The sequence below is a fragment of the Panthera leo genome, chromosome B1 (genome assembly GCF_018350215.1).
Source record: "Panthera leo isolate Ple1 chromosome B1, P.leo_Ple1_pat1.1, whole genome shotgun sequence".
NCBI classification, from domain to species: Eukaryota; Metazoa; Chordata; class Mammalia; order Carnivora; family Felidae; genus Panthera; species Panthera leo.
The window spans coordinates 46,548,955-46,571,590 of NC_056682.1; the positions used below are offsets into that span (position 1 = coordinate 46,548,955).

The 22,636-nt window shown below is 39.6% G+C and overlaps 1 protein-coding gene across 5 annotated transcripts in view; it reads right to left on the bottom strand.

The window, feature by feature from the left end:
* Positions 1-22,636, bottom strand: part of UNC5D (unc-5 netrin receptor D) — a 547,712-nt gene that overhangs the window by 105,830 nt on the left and 419,246 nt on the right. The window lies entirely within an intron of this gene.

The window sequence follows — 22,636 nt, forward strand, 5'->3', positions numbered from 1 at the left end:
CATGTCCCCACCCACATCTTCATTTACCAGAGATCCCCACAAATAGCTGGTCAGTATGTTGGGCAAATCTGATCCATAAGCAAATTACTTCCAGAGAGTAAACAGCCAGAAAGGGCTCTGGAGACCAAAACCAAAAGAGTCCCAGCACCTGAAAATAAAAGAAAGCCTTTTTTTTTTTTTTTTTTAATAATAACATTTATTTATTTTTGAGAGGGAGAGACAGAGCACAAGTGGGGGATGGGCAGAGAGAGAGAGGGGGACACAGAATCCAAAGCAGGCTCTAGGCTCCAAGCTGTCAGCACAGAGCCCAATGCAGGGCTTGAACTCACGAATCCCGAGATTATGACCTAAGCTGAAGTTGGATGCATAACCGACTGAGCCACCTAGGCACCCCATCAAAGAAAGCCTTCCTGAAGGAATTTCAGCTCAGAGGAAATTAAAACCACCTTAACCAAGTAGACGTTTGGCTTCAAATTGAAAACTTATATAAAAATAAACCATACACAAAAGTAAATAGCCAACAGACTAGGAAAATATTTGCTAAAAGTCTGGAAGAAAGGAAAAAATATGATCTGAGGAACCTTAATCTCAATAGCTCGAGCTCTCATAAATTGATAAAAATTTTTTTCTTTGGTAAAAAGGATTTTTTTCCTTTTTTTTTCTGTATTTTTCCTTTTTTTCCTGTATTTCCATCCTTGGTAATACAGCATAAAGATAAAGGAAAAAAGAGATACACGGCAATTAGAAATTGAGTAATTATCCTATACAACTAATAGAAAAGTTAGACAATGTAATGAAGTTTTCCTACCAAAATGCCAAAGAGTAAAATTATACACACATACATAGACACACACATACATATAGTTTTTATTTTTGTGGTTTGATCTTTGCTCACCTTGCAGAGAATGGGGCATTTCTGCTATTGCTTCTCTACCATTATCCCCTTTCTTAGCAACCCCTTTCAGTAGCAGCCTCTACCTGGGCTGTCTGCTGCTTCCATACTTGCCTCCACAGTTGATTGTCCACAAAGGGATCAGATCATGTCACTTTCTGGGTCTAAATCTTTCAATGGTCTTGAATCCCACTTAGAACAAAATTGCAAATCCTTACACCAAGGCTAACAAAGTCCTTCTCCGTCTGGCCCCCCAATCAGTTATCCACCTCAGAATCCCCAAATAGCCCCTGCTCACTCTACTCCAGCCCTACTGAAATCTTTCATGTCCTAGAATGCTCAAAGCAAGTTCCCAACTCAGGGCCTTAACACGTGCGGATTCCTCTGCCTGGAAGGGCTTTCCCACAGGCACCCCATGGCTCAATCTCACTTTCCATTCAGGTCTCAGAGCAAAGTTACCTCCTCAGGTCTTGCCTAGCAGTCCTTTTTATTATAGTAACCCCCCTCTCCTCTCTACTGCTCGCCCTGTCCACTTCAATCTTCTTCCTAATATTTATCTCCATCTGATAGTCTTTTTTTTTTTTTAAGTTTATTTATTTATTTATTTGGGGAGAGACAGAGATAGTATGAGTGGGGGAGGGGCAGAGAGAGAGGGAGAGAGAGAACCTCAAGCAGGCTCCCTACTGTCAGCAATGAGCCCAACACAGGGCTCAAACTCACGAAGCCGTGAGATCATGACCTGAGCTGAAAGCAAGAGTTGGATGCTTAACCAACTGAGCCACCCAGGCGTCCCTCCATCTGATAATCTTAAAGATAGTAATGCTTTATATGTTCTCATAATTATGATCCCAGGAATTTACTAGGAAAGTATTGGGGCTACAAATGAGGATTTAGTTATTTATTTTTTCTCATTATTGTAAATTTTCTCTTTCTTTCTTTCTTTCTTTCTTTCTTTTTCTTTCTTTCTTTCTTTCTTTCTTTCTTTCTTTCTTTCTTTCTTTCTTTCTTTCTTTCTTTCCTTTCTTCCTTCCTTCCTTCCTTCCTTCCTTCCTTCCTTCCTTCCTTTCTAATATAATTTATCATCAAATTGGTAACATACAGTGTGTAAGGTGTGCTCTTGGTTTTGGGGGTAGATTCCTGTGGTTCATCGCTTATATACAACACCCAGTGCTCATCCCAATAAGTGCCCTCCTCAATACCCATCACCCATTCTCCGCTCTTCCCCCCTCCCATCTACCCTCAGTCTGTTCTCTGTATTTTAGTCTCTTATGGTCTGCCTCCCTCCCTCTCTGTACAAACAAGGATTTAAACACCATAAATTGTTTTTGGTGGAGAAAGGGAAGGAGGGGGAGAGGGAAGGAAGAGGAAAAAAGAAAAACGTGTGCCAAAGCCACACATCAAATAGAACTTTGTTTAAATTAATTATGATTCAAAAACATGATTTCATGTAACATAGACATGAAAAGTCATGATTTTAACTAGTGAAAGAAAAAGCTCCTCATATATGAAGAGTCAAAATTAGATGTTTAGTGTTACCACAAAGTTATAAAACAAACATACATATACTTAAAAAAAATGACTGGAAGAAAATGTAGTGTGTTTACAGGTGCTTTAGGAGAATACTACAGGTAACCGTTCTTTTCTTCCTGGTGGTTAATTGTGGCACATTCAACGAAAAGCTATTTAGTGATCTGAAAAAAAATCACGTTAGCTTAAAAAAAGTCTCATTTAATTACCATGTGGCACAGTGGTTTTGAAATTTATATTTAACCCTGGAATGTTTCCTCAGTTCAATGCTCCTATGAAAGCACAAGATGAAAAACAGATAAGGAAATTTCTTATAACTGATGAAGAGCCACAGATGTGAGGGACCCTTAGCTGTTTTAACATGGCCATTCCCAGACCACTGTTTGCAGAACTCCAGGAGAGATCATTCATGTCCTTCCCTACGACAATCATGCCCTGTAGAGATGTTCAGTGTACCACCATATAAGTTGAACCCCCCATACAATCGACCCCCTACCCACCCACCCACCCACATGTACTATGGACGTATACAATGGTCTGCTGCTGGGACTCCCCACGTCATAGCTTGAAAAACACTGACAAAGGATGAATTAGGGATCATAGTTACATATACATGTTGTGGTGTACTTAGTGTTTATGGTGTCATGACTGAGGTCCCTCAATCCAATTATGTTTATAAATAAGCAGTGCATTAGTAGACTTCTAACTGTGGGCCCGTTTTTTATCTGTAAACTAATAGTTTATCCATTAAACGGACGGCAGGATCTTTATGAGGAAATCAGTTTGGTGTTTTCCGGGCTTATAAAAATGACAAATTGCTTTTGGATTTATGCTTTTGTCACTTAAAGAAATTTTAAAACATTTTTGATGAGCTAAGTGCTCCTAAATGGAGAATAGTTTAATAAATAAGATAGAAAAAGCACTCCCTACACCAGAAGTTGCAAACTCAAATGTTCCTAGGGGCCAAGGAGGGAACATAAATTACTGAAGTGGCCCTGGGTGCAAGACATCCATGCACATTGCTTGCATATTAAAGACAAGGGGCTGTTCTTCATTTCCACGAAGGGATGAGCTCATGCTCATTTGTCTTAAAAAATGTTATTTCTTTCTGTCTCCTTTTGTTTTCCCACTTTAGGGAGAGACATGGGTATTAAAAAAATAATAATAATAAAACGAGTGCAGTAAAAATGACAATGACCTCATTTTTGCTTAAAAATCTCTTGCTTTTGGGGTGTCTGAGTGGTTCGGTCAATTAAGCGTCCAACTTTGGCTCAGATCATGATCTCACAGCTCATGGGTTTGAGCCCTGCTTTGGGATCTATGCTGAAATCTCAGAGCCTGGAGCCTGCTTCGCATTCTGTGTCTCCCTCTCTGTCTGCCCCTCCCTCCTCTCTCTCTCTCTCTCTCTCTCTCAAACACACACACACACACACACACACACATACACACACACACACAAATAAACATTAAAAAATTAAGGGGTGCCTGGGTGGCTCAGTTGGCTGAGCGACCGACTTTGGTTCAGGTCATGATCTCACGGTTTGTGAGTTCGAGCCCCGCATCAGGCTCTGGGCTGACAGCTCAGAGACTGGAGCCTGCTTTTGATTCTGTGTCTCCCTCTCTCTCTGCCCCTCCCCCACTCATGCTGTGTCTCTCTCTGTCTCAGAAACAAATAAACATTAAAAAAAAATTTTTAAAAGAGAAAAATTTAAAAAAAAATCTCTCGCTTTTAACGTATCACGGTAGAGGTCAAATTTCTGGAGTATTTTGTCTGTCAGGATGTATGGGGAAGTGGTGGCCATTTATGACAAAATGTAGATTACATGACCCAAGCAAAGGTGCAGCCACCAGTCACGTTCAGACTGTTGCAACCAGTGTAACCAGGGCTTCAAATTTTCAGGGGAAAATGGGGATGTATATTCTAACGTATTACTTCTTTCTTTCTTTTTTTTTTAAAGATTTTTTAAAAAGTGTATTTACTTTGAAAGAGGGGCGGAAGGGTAGAGAGAGATGCAGAGAGAGAATCCCAGACAGGGATGTGGTGCTCGAACCCATGAACCATGAGATCATGACCTGAGCGGCAGTCAGACACACAACTGACTGAGCCACCCAGGTGCCTCACTCATGTATTATTTCTTGATTCTAACATGATGCCTCAAAATATATTGTGAGGGCCAGACAAAATATATTCATGAACTAGACTCACTCCCTCTTCTCCATGGATACACACCAGCTTTCTGGCCCCTTGTGCACATTACCACAAAGAGGAGTTCAATCTCCGTCACTCAAGTTCATTCTATTTCATTAACTCTGCCTCCCCCATCATTCTAACATGTTATGGTTCAGATGTATCAGAGGCCACTCTCAAGGCTTTCTCAGAAAAATGTCTGACAAGTATCATAAGGGCATGAATATTGAGTCAGATTATTTTGCAAGAGCTTGCCAGCGCTGGAGGGCCCTAATTATGCGCTTAACGAAAGCCACACAAATTTTCAAATTAGCATTATGGGATCAATACATTGACTACCTTGAGGCTAAGGGACATTTGTATCACTAAAGTCAAATGACCTCATGCTAAGAGGTCATCTCTTTGACAGAGAGGCTTACCAGTGCAGAAGGTTACTGGAGGCATTCACCCCTCAGAGAAACAATTCTTCACATGCTTCTCCTTATTTGGTATAGATGGATAATCCCAGTTAGGAGTGTGTGAAGAAACTAGTTACTTAGATGTAATGAGCTTATGGATTTGCAGGATGCCCGCATCTATTAGCATAGTGGTATGTACAGATGGCCTGCAATTTGCAGATTTTTCCAGTTTATAAACAAATCTGGAAAAGCAGACCATCAAAGACAATTAGATTTCATGCCAGATAGCAGGTTCCTGATCAGTCATTCCGGTTAGCCAGGGACCCAAGGTATGGAATCGATAAGCCTACAGATGTTCTCAACAATAGTCAGCAAGGAGTAATTAGATGGGGAAGGGACCTCTTTTGGAAGAGTAATGGATTGAGGCTTTGTGGTAAATTAATCTTATTCGAGACCTGGGTTATAGGTGAAAATGGCTGCATGAGACCTAACATTTCACCTCTTCTGACCTTTGTCAAAGACATCTATGTATATACACACATAAACCTTATGCTTAAATGTTTATTTCCATCAGACAGTATGTTAGAATTCTAATGCTCATGCTCTTCTTCTTAATATTCCATAAGAGAATGAGAAGGCAGTTTTATTAACCTTTAAGAAATGTAAAAAAAAGGAGAAAAAAAAAGAAAGGAAAACCAGACCAGAAAGAAAAAAATCCATTTTAATAGGTAAGCTCTCTTCCCAGACAGGATCCCAAACCTCTTCTCCTTTGAATTCTAGATAGCATCAACCTGACACTTTTCCTTCATATCCCAGAGAAAATGCCAATGAGGACCCATTTGTTGATAGCATCTACCAAGTATTCCTATCCTCCAATTCCAGCCATCTCTCTCAGGATTTGCTAGACTGGTTATGAAATCGAGTTGCTCATATATACTATAGATGTAACCTCAGATTTATGACCTTTGAAGGTTCTCCATTCAGCTATTCATTACCTGTGATCATTTTCTTAACAATACTACACAGTGGCACTCTAAGAACATGAACAATGTTTTAAATATTCTTATGTCTTGCATAGAACTTTCTCCTGAGGATGTTCAATGGCACCTATTGAACACACTTTCTAGCTCAAACTGATGTGCCTACAAATTTAGAGAGTGGTGTGATTCGCATACACACAAAACTTCAAACTACATCGTGGAGTAGGGTCAAAAGAGAAGCATAGCCTTGTTTTAGATCCCAGGGTTGAACACACACATGATCTAGAGAGACATTTTTGGTGTAGTTGTTCTTAAATATATTCTGGGAGCCACTTGATAATTGCTACATATGGTCTTACGTCGAATTTCAGGTATTTTCTCCGAAGTATGGATTACATCAGAGGAATCTTTCCTCCCTACTACATCTAAAGATGGCTTGGGAAGGCAACCTTGTCCAATGAGACAGGGTGGAGAGACAGACTACCCTAGGGAGTAGGAGACACAGAGCCAAGGAAATACTGGATGGCTGGAGCAGCTTCCAACGCCTTCATTCCCTTCGTAACCTCTCAAACTTTCTGTGAAGTTACCATCTTACAAAATGACAAGTGTGATGACTTCTGTGAGAAAATGAACAGAAAGCAAAGGAATTCATTCTAGCTGGTAAAGGGCTAAATTGAGATGGCATCTAAGGATAGAGAGGTGGAAGAGAGTAGAGCAGACAGAGGTAAGGACAGGGTTCCATAGGAACTAAAGGGAAGGCTCTGGACTTCAACCTCTTAGGAAATTGGTCTAGCCAGTAAATTTCTCATTTACTTTAAGTCACATTCATCAGTGAGTATTTCCCAGGCATTTCTTCTGCAATCACTAACACTATACATGTGTTGATATAATCCTCAGAAGGTCTCATGATATGACCAACATTTTTATCACCTCCATTTTACAGATATGTAAACAGAAACAGAGATGTTAAGTACCTTGCCCAGGGTGATACAGGGTAGTCAATGGCAAGGCCAGAACTGGAATCCCAGAATTGCCTGCAACCACTGTGCTCAGTCATCCATATCACTTTCAAGATTTCGGTAGAATGACCATATGCTATTTGCAAAATTACATCAAAACATAGAGGATTGCCACCATGGAAGATAATTTTGAAAATATATGTCAGGATTTCATGATCATTCCTAAGGAAGAACTGCAAATATTTTCTTGATAAAAGCCACATTGTTAGAGTGTATTGTCTCCTAGAGGGCTGATTTAAAGGACAGCTCTCATTTGACTGTGTACATTCTGGTTATATTATACTCACTAACAGGTCAGAATGTGGCTGGTTATTATTCTGACATCAAAATTCTATTATTTTGACATCAAAAATTACTCAATATTTGTCCACGTATATAACTCAAGAAAAGTTATGGTTAGCCCTCTCAAAGCGATCTGGTGTTTTATTTGCTTTTATGGCCATAAGCAGAAGTGAGTGGAGCACATAGTCCATGAAATCAGGCTGTGACGATACAGCCTGCAGTCTTAAAATATTCAAGAAGGCCAGCTGTATCTAAGTCTGTTGGGTGACGTGTAGAAAAGCATTCGCTTTCCTGAGACAAGGGCTAGGTACTTCTGGCCTTTTCCCTGTTTGGGCACGAATGGGATTCTAAAGACATGACAGCCATCTTGTGACCATGAAGAAAAGGCAGGAACTCACAGAAGTCTTGGTCATGGTCTTTCTATTCACAAGTGAACACACTGAGATCTAATACATTATCTCATTTGATCCTCAGAACTCCAAGGTAGGCAAAGAAAACCTTTTCTCCCCATTCCACAGGTTACAGAATTTGCCTAACAGAACATCCTAGGAAAATAGAACCAGAACCATAGCCTTCAAATACTTACTCTGCCACAAAACATTGGCCATTTTCTGATATCTTTTATTGACCACATAAAAGTACCGCTTTTTAACATTTCCGACAATTTGACTTGGCATTCTTGAATAAGTCTTAACTGGGACTCTCCTATTGTGTAGAGTGACATTCCTCAGCTCATAATGGAGCATATGGTCCTCTAAGGCTAGGTTAGGCCATTACTTGCTTTGCTACTTTCAGATTAGATGTCACCTGTCTTCCCCTCTCTCCTTGATAAGACTTCCTTCAAGTTATTTATAACAGTACTATTAGGTTTCCCCCTTTGTCTTCCTTTACTTGCCAGGCTGTATAGATTGATTCTAAAGCCACCTACGCTGCAGTGTCTTCAATTTAACTCCACTTATCTGATTATGCATCACAAAAGGAAGCAGGAATTCAGCTTAATTGTGAAAACACAGCAGCAGAACCAGGCAAATGATAGAAACCTAATGATCACAGATTGAATGGCACTCACTGATGCTGAATGAAACGACAGATGTGTGTACCTGTGTAGAAACCTGAATTCTGATGATGGAGTTTCATGTTCTGACACTGTAGGTCTCCTGTCAGATCAGTATCGTCCTTCAACTTCCCCTTAGTTATGAAAGTCAGCCACAGTCTCATGTTATTTTTTTTAATTCATTTTGACAGGTAAATGGTCTCTGAGGAAGTGAACACCCTGATCCACTGTTTACTGACACTGTAACACCGTCACGAGGGAAGAATGAGCCTTGTATACATTAATGTAAAACATTTACAAGAATGATGATCAGAGGCAGAAGACAACATTGAACACACTTGGCATCAATAGAAGAACAGGGAGGGAGACACAATGGGCAGGTGATTTGTAAGGGAAGGCATATGCTACCATTTGCTTTTCAGCTGTGTTTTTGATAGTGCAGTCCATCCTACTTTTTGCTAATTCTACCTTTGCTCATTCCCATCTGCTAGGGAAAAAGGAATTCTGGGTTTGAACCACTGATGATGCAACATCTAGAAGATGCTTCCAAAGCGTGATATCCCAAGGAGTGACCTGAAACATAGTGTAACGTACCATCTCATTTTAAAAGACCATTTTAGGATGGCAAGAACTCTCTAACAAGATTACGAAGAGCTGGCATTCAGAGAGACTCAAAACTGTTTCCGTCTTCACATTTCCTCCCATAATTTCTGGTATGTAAATAAGGTTTAAAGGTGGTGGCTGTGACACTCTCAACAATAGCCAAATTATGGAAAGAGCCTAAATGTCCATCAACTGATGAATGGATAAAGAAATTGTGGTTTATATACACAATGGAGTACTACAGGGCAATGAGAAAGAACGAAATATGGCCCTTTGTAGCAACGTGGATGGAACTGGAGAGTGTGATGCTAAGTGAAATAAGCCATACAGAGAAAGACAGATACCATATGGTTTCACTCTTATGTGGATCCTGAGAAACTTAACAGAAATCCATGGGGGAGGGGAAGGAAAAAAAAAGAGGCTAGAGTGGAAGACAGCCAAAGCATAAGAGCCTCCTAAAAACTGAGAACAAACTGAGGGTTGATGGGGGGTGGGAGGGAGGGGAGGGTGGGTGATGGGTATTGAGGAGGGCACCTTTTGGGATGAGCACTGGGTGTTGTATGGAAACCAATTTGACAATAAACTTCATATATTGAAAAAAAATAAAGGTGGTGGCTGCGAGACAGTAATTAACAGTTCCCTTTTTCTGTTCTTTGCTACCATGTAATGTATACTCAAGTGCTGAGAAAATAGCCAGCTTTTTAAGGATTAAAGCATTAAAGGCTCCAAATGTTCATATCATAAACTGGTTTTAAAAGCTGATATCTAGTTACATACAACTGGATAAAGATACACCAACACGTATCACTTACACATATATACACACCATTTGAGAAATCAAGTCTGCTCGGAATAAAAATGTCTCCATCAGCCACAGTGAAAGGCTAATCATGTAATGATCTACAAAGGAAATGCATGGACAGGTATGGATTAGCTCAGCTTCCGTATACTGGGTGGCTGAGAAGGAATTAGCATAATCATAAATTTGTTCCAATTACAGAAGGCAATTATCAGAGACCAGCTACAGCATTATCAAAATGAAATCACCAAAGTGCATCTACATTCCAGGTAGACGCCACTGAGTTAATAGTGCTTAAAAAAAAAAAAAAGCTCTACACTCATTCATCTTTCATCTCTTTGATTACTATACACTCCATACAAGTTCCTTTCTAGCTGACAGACACAAAGCCACTATGAAAGAAGAAAAAAAAAAATACATGCTGTAAGAAAAAATAAATCATGCCTAATATAATAACACCACTGTAAAGTCCAAAGCCTTGTATGGATAATTTCTCTAGATCAGTGGTTTCAGCTAGTGCTTTTTCAACTGTAGACTGTAATTCCCATCACCTCCTTTGTGTTCTCCCCAAAATATTGATTAGGAATAGAACTGTGACTAAACCTGTCCTCATCTGCTCCAAACAAAAGTTCTTGGTGCAGAAACGTGGTGCTGTTTTGCTTGGGTCACTCCACTGCTGTTCATACTGTTTTCACTCTGCAAAAATGATGGAAATCCTAAATGGCCTTGTTAACCACTCCCAACCTACAAAGACTACAGGAGAGTCAAACCTATTTTATAAAGAGGGCAACAGATTTAGTCTCCAAATTTTAGAGCTGAAAAGACAAGTCAATCTAATTAGCTGAGATTATGCGTATCTATTAGAATGTGCCCAGCACTTAGGGGAACAGACATTAAAGAGTTAACTCAAGAGACGGCAGATTACAGAGAGAGACAGAAAGGTATTTCCACTGTGACTACATACAGTGGGTTGTACTGTTACAAAGGATGGTGAGCCCAGGGGAGCTGGAGGAGGGAAAAGAGGAAGGAAGGAAAGGGAAGGGAGACTAATGACACTTTACTCGTACTTATGGTCTGCTATGTATTAGACCATTCTAGGATCTTCTACATCTTACGCCAGTTGGCGAGTGGGACATCTTTAAGTATGTTTTTACAGTTAAAAAATAACTAAGCAGTCAAGAACTGAAATATTCAAACATGCTCAAAATTCTAGCATCTTCATCAGCAAGAAAACAAAAACTCCTTCCTCTCTTGAATTCTTTGGCAAATACTCATTTCTAAGTCATTACGAGCTTCCTTCCACCCCCACCAACTCACTGGAGTTGCTCCTGCTAAGACCACCAGTGGTCTCCAAGTTGCTACATTCACTGAATGCACACTGTTTTGCATCCTTACTTAACTTTCAGGGATGCGAACATTCTCCCAATTTCTCTTCCTTTTTTGTTTTTGTTTTTTTTTTTTTAATAATGCCACATGTTCTCTCTTCCTACCCTTCTGGCCAATCCTGTCCTGTCTCTTTTGTTGGCTTCTCCTCTATCCAAACATATTGCATTTATTTTTTTTTTTTTATAGCCCTCAGGATTAGGGCCCTCTCCACACCTCACTGTGCAGCGTCTTTGCATATCATATCACCAGACTCCTGTGTCTTTCATGGATATACACTGGACATTTCCAAATCAGTACCTTCAGTTCACTGACCTTGAGCTATAGCCTCTTCTATTCAAATGCCTATTCAGCATCTATTTGTGTGTGCTTCGAAGATACTTTAAGTTCAACCTGTGGAACTGGATTTGAAATTTTTTTTCTTGCAAAAGTAAGAAAAAGGCAGAAGATTTCTTTACGTGTTTGACATTACAATATTTGAACCTTACCATCTGAAAGTACAGATTCACTGAAAAAATTGGGAGTTGGTGACATAATAATTTCACATTAAAAAGCATACTTGATATAATGTATAGAATATATGACACAAGGAAGGCCAGGCAAAGCTAGGGCAGAGAAACCCTTCAAAGACTATGATGGGTATGCACTAGGAGCCCTGATAAGAAGTGAAGGGGTAAAACTGAATGAATAGAAATTTGTGACTGATTTGATGTAAGACTTAAAGAGGTGGCAGTCAAAATATGGCACCTGTATTTCTGACTTGGACAAGTGACATAGGGAACATCAGATGAAAAGGGCATCTTTAGATGCTGTACTGATAGGCGTTGACTGAATATCACCTTGGTCCTAATATACAAAGAGTACTCTCAAATCAGAAAGAAACAGACAAACAAACATGGTAACAGAAAAATAAGCTGAGTACTTAAATAATTAATGCAGTGACACAGTTAAGTTTATGATGCAAATAAGGCATTGAAATAAACATGAAAAATTTTTTTTAAATGTTTACTTTTGAAAGAGAGAGAGAGAGAGAGAGAGAGAGAGAGGCAGGCAGAGAGAGACGGAGACACAGAATCCAAAGCAGGCTCCAGGCTCTGAGCTGTCAGCACAGAGCCCTATGTGGGGCTCAAACTGACAAACTGCCAGATCATGACCTGAGTCAAAGTCGGACACTTAATCGGCTGAGGCACCCAGGCGCCCCTGAAATAAACATAAACCCGGATCTCTCTTCAGCTTCAGACCAGCATAGTCAACTGGTGCATATTTACTTCACAGGCTTCGGGATAAATTGTATCCAAGCCTATAGGCATATATAAAATCAAGCAGAAAGTGTAAGATGTGGGGGGCAGGGGCAAGGGGAGGGGAGTTAAGATACAACCATGAAGAAAAGCAGCATTTTAAGATCACAAAAGGGAAGAAGAGACTGCAAAAATGCATCGTTGATATTAAGGTAAGACAGAAATCAGAAATATATGCATCATGGAAACCAAGAAAGAAAACATTTTAAGTAGCACTTAAAAATTACCACTGAAGTAAAAGGTAAGGAGAGAAAAATCCCAGGCTCCATTTCAACATGAAGCCCCTCCTTTAGCATGTTAACTAAAGAACATTACTCTACCTTTGTTAATGTAAATAACAATAATTATGATAAGAGTAACGTTTTCCTCCTCTGTTCACTTTCCTCATCATTCCCTCAAATTTCGCCAAAGCTAACTGGCCACTTGAAAAATCAAATGGTATCTCTATCTCACTCCTTACAGTAAAACAAACCCCAGGTATATAAAATATTAAAAATATAGTAAGAGAAGCCACAAAAGTACCGCAAGAAAGCATGGGTGAATATTCTGATGATTTTAGACTAGAAAAGGGTTTCCTGCATGGTATAAAAGCAAAAGCCACAAAGACTATTCAAATTTAGAAGTTCAACATATCTAAAAAATGCCTTAAAGATAAACATAAAAAGATGTTTCAAACATATGACACAGTGTTATAATACTGAAATCAACGGAGATATTAAATTCGTTTTGAAATTTGGAAAGCATGATGCCTCCAATAAAAATGGATGCTGGATAGTATGTTCTACCAGTATGTACTGAATAAACATCAGCCTGCTTTGTAATATACATGGATCATCCTAAAATCAATAGGAAATACATTGTGCTGTCTGGGTGGCTCAACTGGTTAAGCATCTGACTCTTGATTTCGGCTCAGGTCATGAGCTCAGTTTGTGAGAACGAGCCCTGCACTGGGCTCTGTGCTGACAGCACAGAGTCTGCTTGGGATTCTCTCTCTCTCACTCACTCTCTCTCAAAATAAATAAATAAACATTAAAAAAATAAAATCAGTAGGAAACATAAATTTCTACAGAAAATGAGATAAGAATTTGAATAGATTATTTAGAGGAGAAAAATATACATGGAAACTCACATATAAAAAGTCTCTAATAATGCAAATGAAAATATTACTGTTAGCTTAATACCATGGCAAATCCTGAAAATATGCAGGGTTATCAAAATTGTAGAGAAATACATGTTTTCATTTAGTTAGGCAATGGTCTAAATTAGTACATCACTTTTGTGGGACCATCTGTCATTTTTACCAAAACCGAACATACTGACATTGTTTGATGTAAATTTCCACTGGTTTCAGTGGGAAAATCATCAGTTAAAATCCAGAGATATGGACTAAGATGATAATTTTAGCCTTGTTTATAATAATGAAGAAACTGGAAACTTAATTGGTCACTAACAGGTTAAATCAATTATGAGCATTTATTCACTGGAATACTACGGAAATATCAAAAAGAATGATGCAATTCTTAAAATACTCATAAATAAAATCATGAATAAATGGAAGGTAGTTCACCAAATGTTATTTGGGTGATAGAATTTTCAGTGATCAAAATTTCTTTTCTTTTTTTTTTTAGGGTTTATTTATTTATTTTGAGAGAGAGAGGGAGAGAGAGCCAGAGAGTGAACAGGGGAGGGGTGGAGAGAGAGAACCCCAAGCAGGCTCTGAGCTGTCAGTGGGGAGCCCAACATGGAGCTTGATCCCACGATCCTGAGATCACAACCTGAGCTGAAATCCAGAGTTGGACGATTAACTGGCTGAGCCAGCCAGGTGCCCCATTTCCTTCTTTATAAATACCTACACTGCTGAAATTTTCAGTATGAGCTAGTCAACAAAATTTCTGGCTCTCTCTTTTAAAAGTATGGTCTTAGCTCCTGGTCCTTTTTTCGTTTGGTGAGGTCATGTGACTAGTTCTGGTCAATGAGTTTGCAGAAGTCACTTGTCAGTTTCAGGCCTGAGTGTTTAATTTCCTGTGTTGAGACTCTTTTGACTTCTCTTTCTCCCTCTGCCACAGCAGCTCACAGTGTTTTTGAGAATGGCTATTCCATTAACCTTGGAGCTGCAGAAAGAGCATCATGAAGCTGAGCTCCTAGATGACATGTGACGGCCATGTAACACAAGAGAGAAATCAATCTTTGTTGTTTTAAGGCTATTGAGATTTCTAGGTTGGTTATTACTTTATCATAATCTAGTTTACCTTATTTTCTGCAATCCATGTTATGTTTTTAAACAGAAGGAAAAAGCTATTTTCATTAAACCAAGTTATGTTCCTCAAAATGTTTGTAACACTCCTGGTCTGTAAGAGGTAAACAAATTATCTTAAATTGCATATCTTTTCCCCTGCCACAAACTAATACATTAACTAAAAAAGCAATCCATTTCTAGATGGCTAGCAGGCCAAGGGAGGGTGTCCCACATCGCATTTTATCTTCATAGGTGTCCTTACCTGGTTATTTGAGGTGACTCCTTTATTTCTGCACAATTCTTACACGGTGCAAATCATGGGTAGTGAGTCACTGCGTTAAAACTCTAACCTCTAGGGGCGCCTGGGTGGCGCAGTCGGTTAAGCGTCCGACTTCAGCCAGGTCACGATCTCGCGGTCCGTGAGTTCGAGCCCCGCGTCAGGCTCTGGGCTGATGGCTCGGAGCCTGGAGCCTGTTTCCGATTCTGTGTCTCCCTCTCTCTCTGCCCCTCCCCCGTTCATGCTCTGTCTCTCTCTGTCCCAAAAATAAATAAAAAACGTTGAAAAAAAAAAAATTTTAAAACTCTAACCTCTAAATCCACGGAGGAGAATTTACATGAAATTATATTTCTTTTACATGTCATGGTTACTTCAGTTAACTATACAATTTCATTAACAAAATTGGGTTTTTTCCAATTCTGTTTTTATTTATTGACTTTCTTAAAAACATAGGTAGTTTCATGGGTTACAAACATTCCAAACATACACAAAGAAGTGACTTTGCACATTCACCATTTTCTCATTTGGGGAGGGCATTTACATTTTCCATTCTAATCAGCCTGGTCAATTAAATTGGACGGTTTCCTATTTGTTTCTTCCCAGTTTATCCCTCTTTTCTTTGCATTCTGGTTTTTATGAACTAGCTCAAAGCTGCTGTTTGGTCATCACGACACTACAGGGAATGTTTAGAAAATAAACTAAATTGCCTCCGTGATGTTTTTTTTTTTTTTTCAAATTTGCTGAAAATGAGATTTTTCAACAACCTCTATTCCATAGCCTCCTCCTTCCTTTTTAATTTAAATTTTGGTACTAAAATGAGCTTACAATACTCCATTAATATCACTAGGGGGGAGAATTTTTTCCTATGCAGTGTACAGGTTAATCTATAATTCTCTCCTCTCGTCTCCTTCATTGTTCTGTGACATGTATTGTATATATTTTATATCTGCATATAACATATTTAGCAGTTTATCTGCCTTAAAAATTCTACCTTTCCATATTATCAAAATTAATCGATGATCAAATGATCAAAACTGTTGAAAAAATTGAAGTATAATCTACTTTGGAATTAAATATTTGATCATTTTGGGAAAAGTAAATGTACATATGTGTATCTTAAGTGAGTACATTGTTCTTAAAGACTTAGCTGAGTATAAGGCTCAGAAGACCAGTAGTCTAGTATGCTAGACCATAAAAATATACATTGCACTTTCTCTACTGATAACTCACAAATTCTACAATCTACATAAAGATTATCCAGAGTTGATTCTGTGTAGTATTTACCTGTTAAATCAGTGTGGAGTTAATGCCCCATTACTCCTCTGTTAAGTGAAAAAAAAAAAAAAAAATCCCTTTCTTTCCCCTACTCACAGGGCCCTTGGGAGGTTGAAAATAAAGTATGGACGAAGGGATTTTTGTACAAGTGTAAAGCAATAAATTAATGTAACGTGGTAGCAGATTCCAGAACAGATGGTCAGGTGGCTTCACTCAGGATACAAAGTCAATGGTTCAAAAGGATGAGACCAGACAACAGCAGGTTGAATACGTGCCCGGCATGCCACTCAAGGAATCTGAACTCGACCCTGAAGGCACTAAGCAGCCTCTGATGGGTTTTAACCAAAAGAGCTTTGGTTAAGAAAAACATCATTCTGGTATCAATGCAGAAGGGGCCAAGTGACGCTGGATTAGAGATGCCAGATAGGGAGTTACTACTTCACCAAGGGAGAGACACGATGAAGATCCCCGAATGAGGCGATCAGTAAAGACAGGGAAGATGCAATGGAGAATAAATACAACTGAGAAGCAGTGGTAATTGAAAATCAGAGAAGGGGTGAGTGAAGGACCTGAGGAAATGTGCATAATTCAGAAGTCCCTACTTTGGGCAACTTGTATCCATAAGCAAGACAAGGGGTCCCAGATTTTCAAGGTCAAGTACCTGCTTTGTACATGTTTCTTACACTGCTGGACACTTTCAAGAACTGATCATCAACAAGCAATGGGACTCATCCAGCTAAACAGACATCCCAGCAACACGCAACAATCAAGGTTTCTGGCTGAAAAATAAAGTATGCTTGCACCAAGTGCTGTGGAATCATCATCAATAAAAGCAATGATTCTTTGTGGGCTTTGAGTTGGTGGTGATCATGTTATAGGTCAAACCATAAAATAACTTTATAATTCTTGAGTTACGAGGAGGCTACTCTGCCCTTTAAATACGTCTGACTTTTCGACTGTAGTCAATAAGTGGAGTATACAAACATCAGAGATATCGTATCCAGAATGTCAGCACTCCTTGAAGACAGCAATCAATCATTTTCTGGATGCAAGATAAAACTGTAGCCAGTACAAAATAAAAAAAGGTCAACATCTGGTTGGTGGTCATGACTCATTTTCTCATTGACTGTTCTTTTTGGTTTATAAGCCTGCATTCTTGTTATTTTATTTTTAAACGTTTATTTATTTTTCAGAGAGAGAGGGAGAGAACACAAGGAGGGGAAGGACAGACAGAGAAGGAGACACAGAATCTGAAGTGGGCTCCAGGCTGAGCTGTCAGTGCAGAGCCTGACGTGGGGCTCGAATTCATGAACTCTGAGATCATGACCTGATCTGAAATAGAACGCTTAACCGACCGAGCCACCCAGGTGCCCTTACCCTTTATTTTTAAACCAACCACTTCTCCACCTTTTGGGATGAGCACTAGGTGTTGTATGGAAACCAATTTGACAGTAAATTTCATATATTAAAAAAGAAAAAAAAAAAAAAGAAAAAAAAAATAAACATTAAAAAAAAAAAGGAAAAAAAAATAAACTCTATCATTTAAAAAAAAAAAAAAAACAACAAACAACTTATTGTATATTTTACTTAAGACCTAGGAATAATTATTATTCCAGCTCAAAATATAAAGTCAGTCACTGCATTTAAAAAGAATTAAACCTTAAAAAAAAAAAAATAAAAAAAAATAAAAAAAAAAATAAACCAGCCACTTCTCATCGGCATTTTCTAGTGTAAGTGGGATACATCAAAATAAACAACTACTGAATATTTTTTGTACTCATTTCACAAAGTGCCACAGTACCTGGGATACAAATGAGGGCATTATGTTTGGGAATAATTAGGATCAAACTCTTTCTCCCATTTTGAAAACATTCTCTCTCCCTGTGTCTTTCTCTCCCACACATCTAGACATATTTACCCTAACCACTACCCACCCCCCTCCTCACTATCCTTCATCACCCCGAGCGATCTAGACAGACATGATTACTGAAAATGAGTCCCTTCCTTATTTTCCTGTGGATTCTTAGCTTATCATGAATACTTACGTCACCTCTAGGCCAAAAGGCTCAAATCATCAAAAATGCACTACAGCTGCCACTGCAATCAATAGTGTCAATCTGACTAGTGCTTAAGAAGGGCAAAAATGTGAGCTGATTGGATTTGTCTTTAGAATACAATGAATCGGAATAAGGGCAGGGAGGCTGGTTGGCCTCGAGGTGCTAAAAAGATCAACCGTTTTCTATGAGGCTCTGGGCTGCCTGAAGCCATGGAATGGGCTGGCTGTTTGCCTCCTCCCTGAGCACTGTATCTGGCACATATCAGTACCAAGAATACCCAGGTGTATACATACACAATGGCTAGTAATAAGTAAATCTCCTCAGTGAGGCCCTGAAAGAGATGTATGGTAACAGCAAACTTACAACCGTTTAGGACTGTGTTTCCTTTTTCAGGGCTGTTCATTTTTAGCCTGGATTTGCTTGTGTGAAAATATCAGCAGAGGTGTGGTCAGTTTATAGGGGGGAGGTACCTGGGTTCAGCATTTTCCCTTCCCCTCAGGACCCTGGAGCGCTAGGAGCCTTTCCCTTTCCTTACAAGCATTTCCTTTGCTTTGAACCAAGACGCATCTCCCACAAGTTCATATTTTTTACACAAATCACAGAGTGAGTGTGGTTGTTCACTTTCTCATCCACGCGTCTGCAATCCCTAACAACCTTGGCGGTAACGCAATATCACCAGAGGGCATTGTCTGCTTTACGAACTGCTACACTTCGCTAGAGCACAGGGCCTGCCTTGACTCTACCAGTCTAGTCTGTAACTCTGACTATAGATGGGGCTGCCAGACCACATCTTATTACAGAACCAGGTTTCACGGACATCAGTCTATACTGTGTACAGTTTTATTTTTTCCAAGCTTTTGTTTCTTTTTCGATCCTGCTAAAAGCAAGAGACTCAAAGAAGCACGCGTCCTATCCAGTTCATACAGAGACGGTGCTGGAACTGATGCCTGTTTATGGGAGTAATCAGTCCTGGCAGCAGCAAATGTGCTTTGCAACCCATTGTCCTATTTCCTATGAGAAGATAATATTGGCAACATGATGCTAGGTCCTCGGCCACAGAATCTGGAGCTGGAAGTGAGGTGAATGCACCCTCTTAGAACAGAAGTGCCTCGAGATCAGGGCTGGGGTCCACTCAGGAGTCGCAGACAAGAAACCTGAAGAGTGAGAAAATCATACACTAACTAAACAGATACAGTTATGGGTTTGTGTAGTCAATGAAATCTACTTCACCTGTGACTGTGATTACCCGGAAGTGATAAAATATGGTAAGACAGGGTGGATAACGGATAGAAGCTTTACTTACGGCTCATCAAAAGGCTGATGTGTCCTGATGTGTCTAATAGATTGGCCCAGGGCTCCTCGGATTTCCTGAATCTTGCAGAGGATGGGTTCTAGAAGCTGACATCAAAGACCAACCTAGGGTGGGGCTAAGGGTCCTGAGCATGAAGTCTAAAGCAGTGTAAAGGCAGAAGGAAAGCTAATAATGGATGTAAGTGGTAATTAGTATATGTTCTCTTTGTATGGCTTCTTTCCAACAAACTCTGCCAATACAGGGCTCATTCCCAAGGCCTTCCTTCCCAAAATTCTCCCATGGGGATTTTAAACCAGAACCAAGATTAAACCAGAAACGAAGTTAGAAATTACACCAGGGAACAATATCTTAAAAAATATATTCGGAATTTTTTAAAAAATGAAATTGATTTTTATTTTATTTTTTTTTAAATTTTTTTAACATTTATTTATTTTTGAGACAGAGAGAGAGCATGAACAGGGGAGGGTCAGAGAAAGAGGGAGACACAGAATCCGAAACAGGCTCCAGGCTCTGAGCTGTCAGCACAGAGCCCGACGCGGGGCTCGAACTCACGGACCGTGAGATCATGACCTGAGCCGAAGTCGGACGCTTAACCGACTGAGCCACCCAGGCGCCCCAAAAAATGAAATTGATTTTTAAACAGAAACAAGGAAGGCAGTAACATGGGCATGCCTAATCCAAATCTTGGGTTCCAGATCCTGAATCTTCTCTATCCTCAGCCGAAGATGCCTTAGGATGTTAACCATTTGAAACAAGCAACTTAGACAATAGTACCTTGCAAACAAGCTCCTTTCCACAGCAATGAATTTCATAAGCATTCTTGCCTGAGGCACCCTATGCAAAAGTGCTGTGTCTTGCGGTATTTCCTCTGAAAGAGAGCCACAGAAACTTACATGCCATCTTTCTACCATCCTCACTTGCCTCGGACCCTCACCAAGTAATCAGAACCCCTAAACACACACCTTAGGCCTGCAGGTGTATGGAAGAGAGTGAGAAGGTAGCTTGTTCTAAGCTCTGTTCTTGGAAGAAGAGAAATCAGAACCCAGGCAGAATCAGGCAGTAGGGGGTTGGTTGTTGTCTGCCGGAATTTGCTGTAAATAGGCAGCCCTGAAGGGAGGGAATCCATTTATTCCCAACCCTACTCCCTAATTGTCTAGCGCCATGACTTTATTTTATCTCAATGCATGCATATACACACACACACATATATATATACACACATATATATATATACATACATATATATACATATACACACACACACATACATACACACACAACTCTGCTTCCCTCTGGCTTCCTTTTTTCCCATTTCCCCTGTTTTATAACATAAACTAACTCCCAGCAGAATGAGAGTGATGAAGGGGTGTCTTTGGTTCTGCATACATTACAAGGATCAAAACTAAATGCTGGGTGATGAATACCACTGGAGAGTACAAAATGCTCCAGGAGAAAATGATCTTTAATGGAGTCGCTCTTAAAAGTATCTGCATGTGGCAATGCTAAATACCATGAAGTCTCGGTTACAGATCACAGAACTCAAATACATGAATATTAAAGAAGAAAACAGCAGTGGAACAGCTAAAAGTGAGTGGAGGAAGTGACTAAGAGAAAACCACATTCATCAGGCTTACTTCCTGTTGTATGGACCCCTCTTGGCAAAACCACAATTGACATAAAACTTTTCCTTTTTGATACATTGCTTTACCTGTTCTCTCTTCTTTCCATGCTCCTTAATCATTCCATTTCTATCATGTTCTGTCCACAGAGATAGAATCTAAAAATAACTATTTGGAGGTTACAAAAATGATATAGTCTCTGACATCTGCATTTAAATTGGGACAAAAGGTTTAATCTAACAAATGACTCTCTAATGGTGAACTCTCAGCAAGAATGAGAAAACGAAGGCTAGCTGGAAATGGATGGACATTTTGGTAAATTACATCTTCTTTAAATTATAGCCTATAAATGGTTTTCTTCATTCATACAAATTCTTTTCTACAGGGCTGACTGCTACTCTCTCTGTATTGTTTTCCCTTCTAAGAATGGGTGGGGTGATGGTGGTAGGGTGCTTGAGCTTGGATTTATCAGGCTTTTCAAGTGTTGACCCTGTGAAGGTCCAGTTACCACTCATGCCTTTGCTCCAGCAAAATCATTCTGGTTGAGCAAGCACTTGCAGTGAGGACAATACCCATTTAAACTGCTGTGACCTACAAGATTGAAGATGAGGTTGATAGGGTTCACAGGGAAAGCCACTCCAGAATGTGCCGCTTTGGTATGCAGATTATTTCAAGCTCAAGACAATCAAATTTAAGAGGAGCTTTTTACTTCTCTCTTAACTGCCTAAAATAATCTAGAGAGATGACCTGTATCAGGAAGTAAGTGGTTACCAAAGAACTTTTAGTGTTTTATTCAATCAAGCAATTGATTACCAAACATTTGTCCCTCCCATCTTTGTGTGAATTGTCTTCTTCCTTTTTGAAGTCACAACCTCTTTCCCCTTTCTCCTTAGGGCACAGTGGCATATAAGCCTCAATTGCCTGACTGTCAGGGGGCTCCTCAAGCCTCTGTGGGACTCCTGAATATACATAATTAAATTTGTTTTTCTCTTGTTACACTGTTTTCTATCAATTTGATTATGAGTCCAACCAAAGAACCTAGAATGGAGAAGGGAAAAGTGCTTCTCCCCTGCAGATTTCATGCACCAACATGGAGTTCCACACTCACTGGACCCTGCTCACCCCAGAGGTGCTACAGCTGAGAGAACCTGGGACCTCTGACAGGGGCCAGGAGAAGGTAAGAATTCTTACAGTCACCTGGATCTCTGCCAGCAGATCTGGTTGAAGTGAAAGTGGTGAAAGTCCTTTTCTTTTTTTTTCCAAATTCACATTAGCAGGAGAAAATACTTGTGTGAACTAGTTCCTTCAGTAGAGCAATTCTGGTAAAAATCTCTTAAGAGTACCCTTGTTTCCTATAGATCCCTTTCCTCCAAGGGATGGCCACAGTCTATCTAAGTCTTTTGTGTCATTGTCCTAAGAGAGAAAACCACAGGGTAG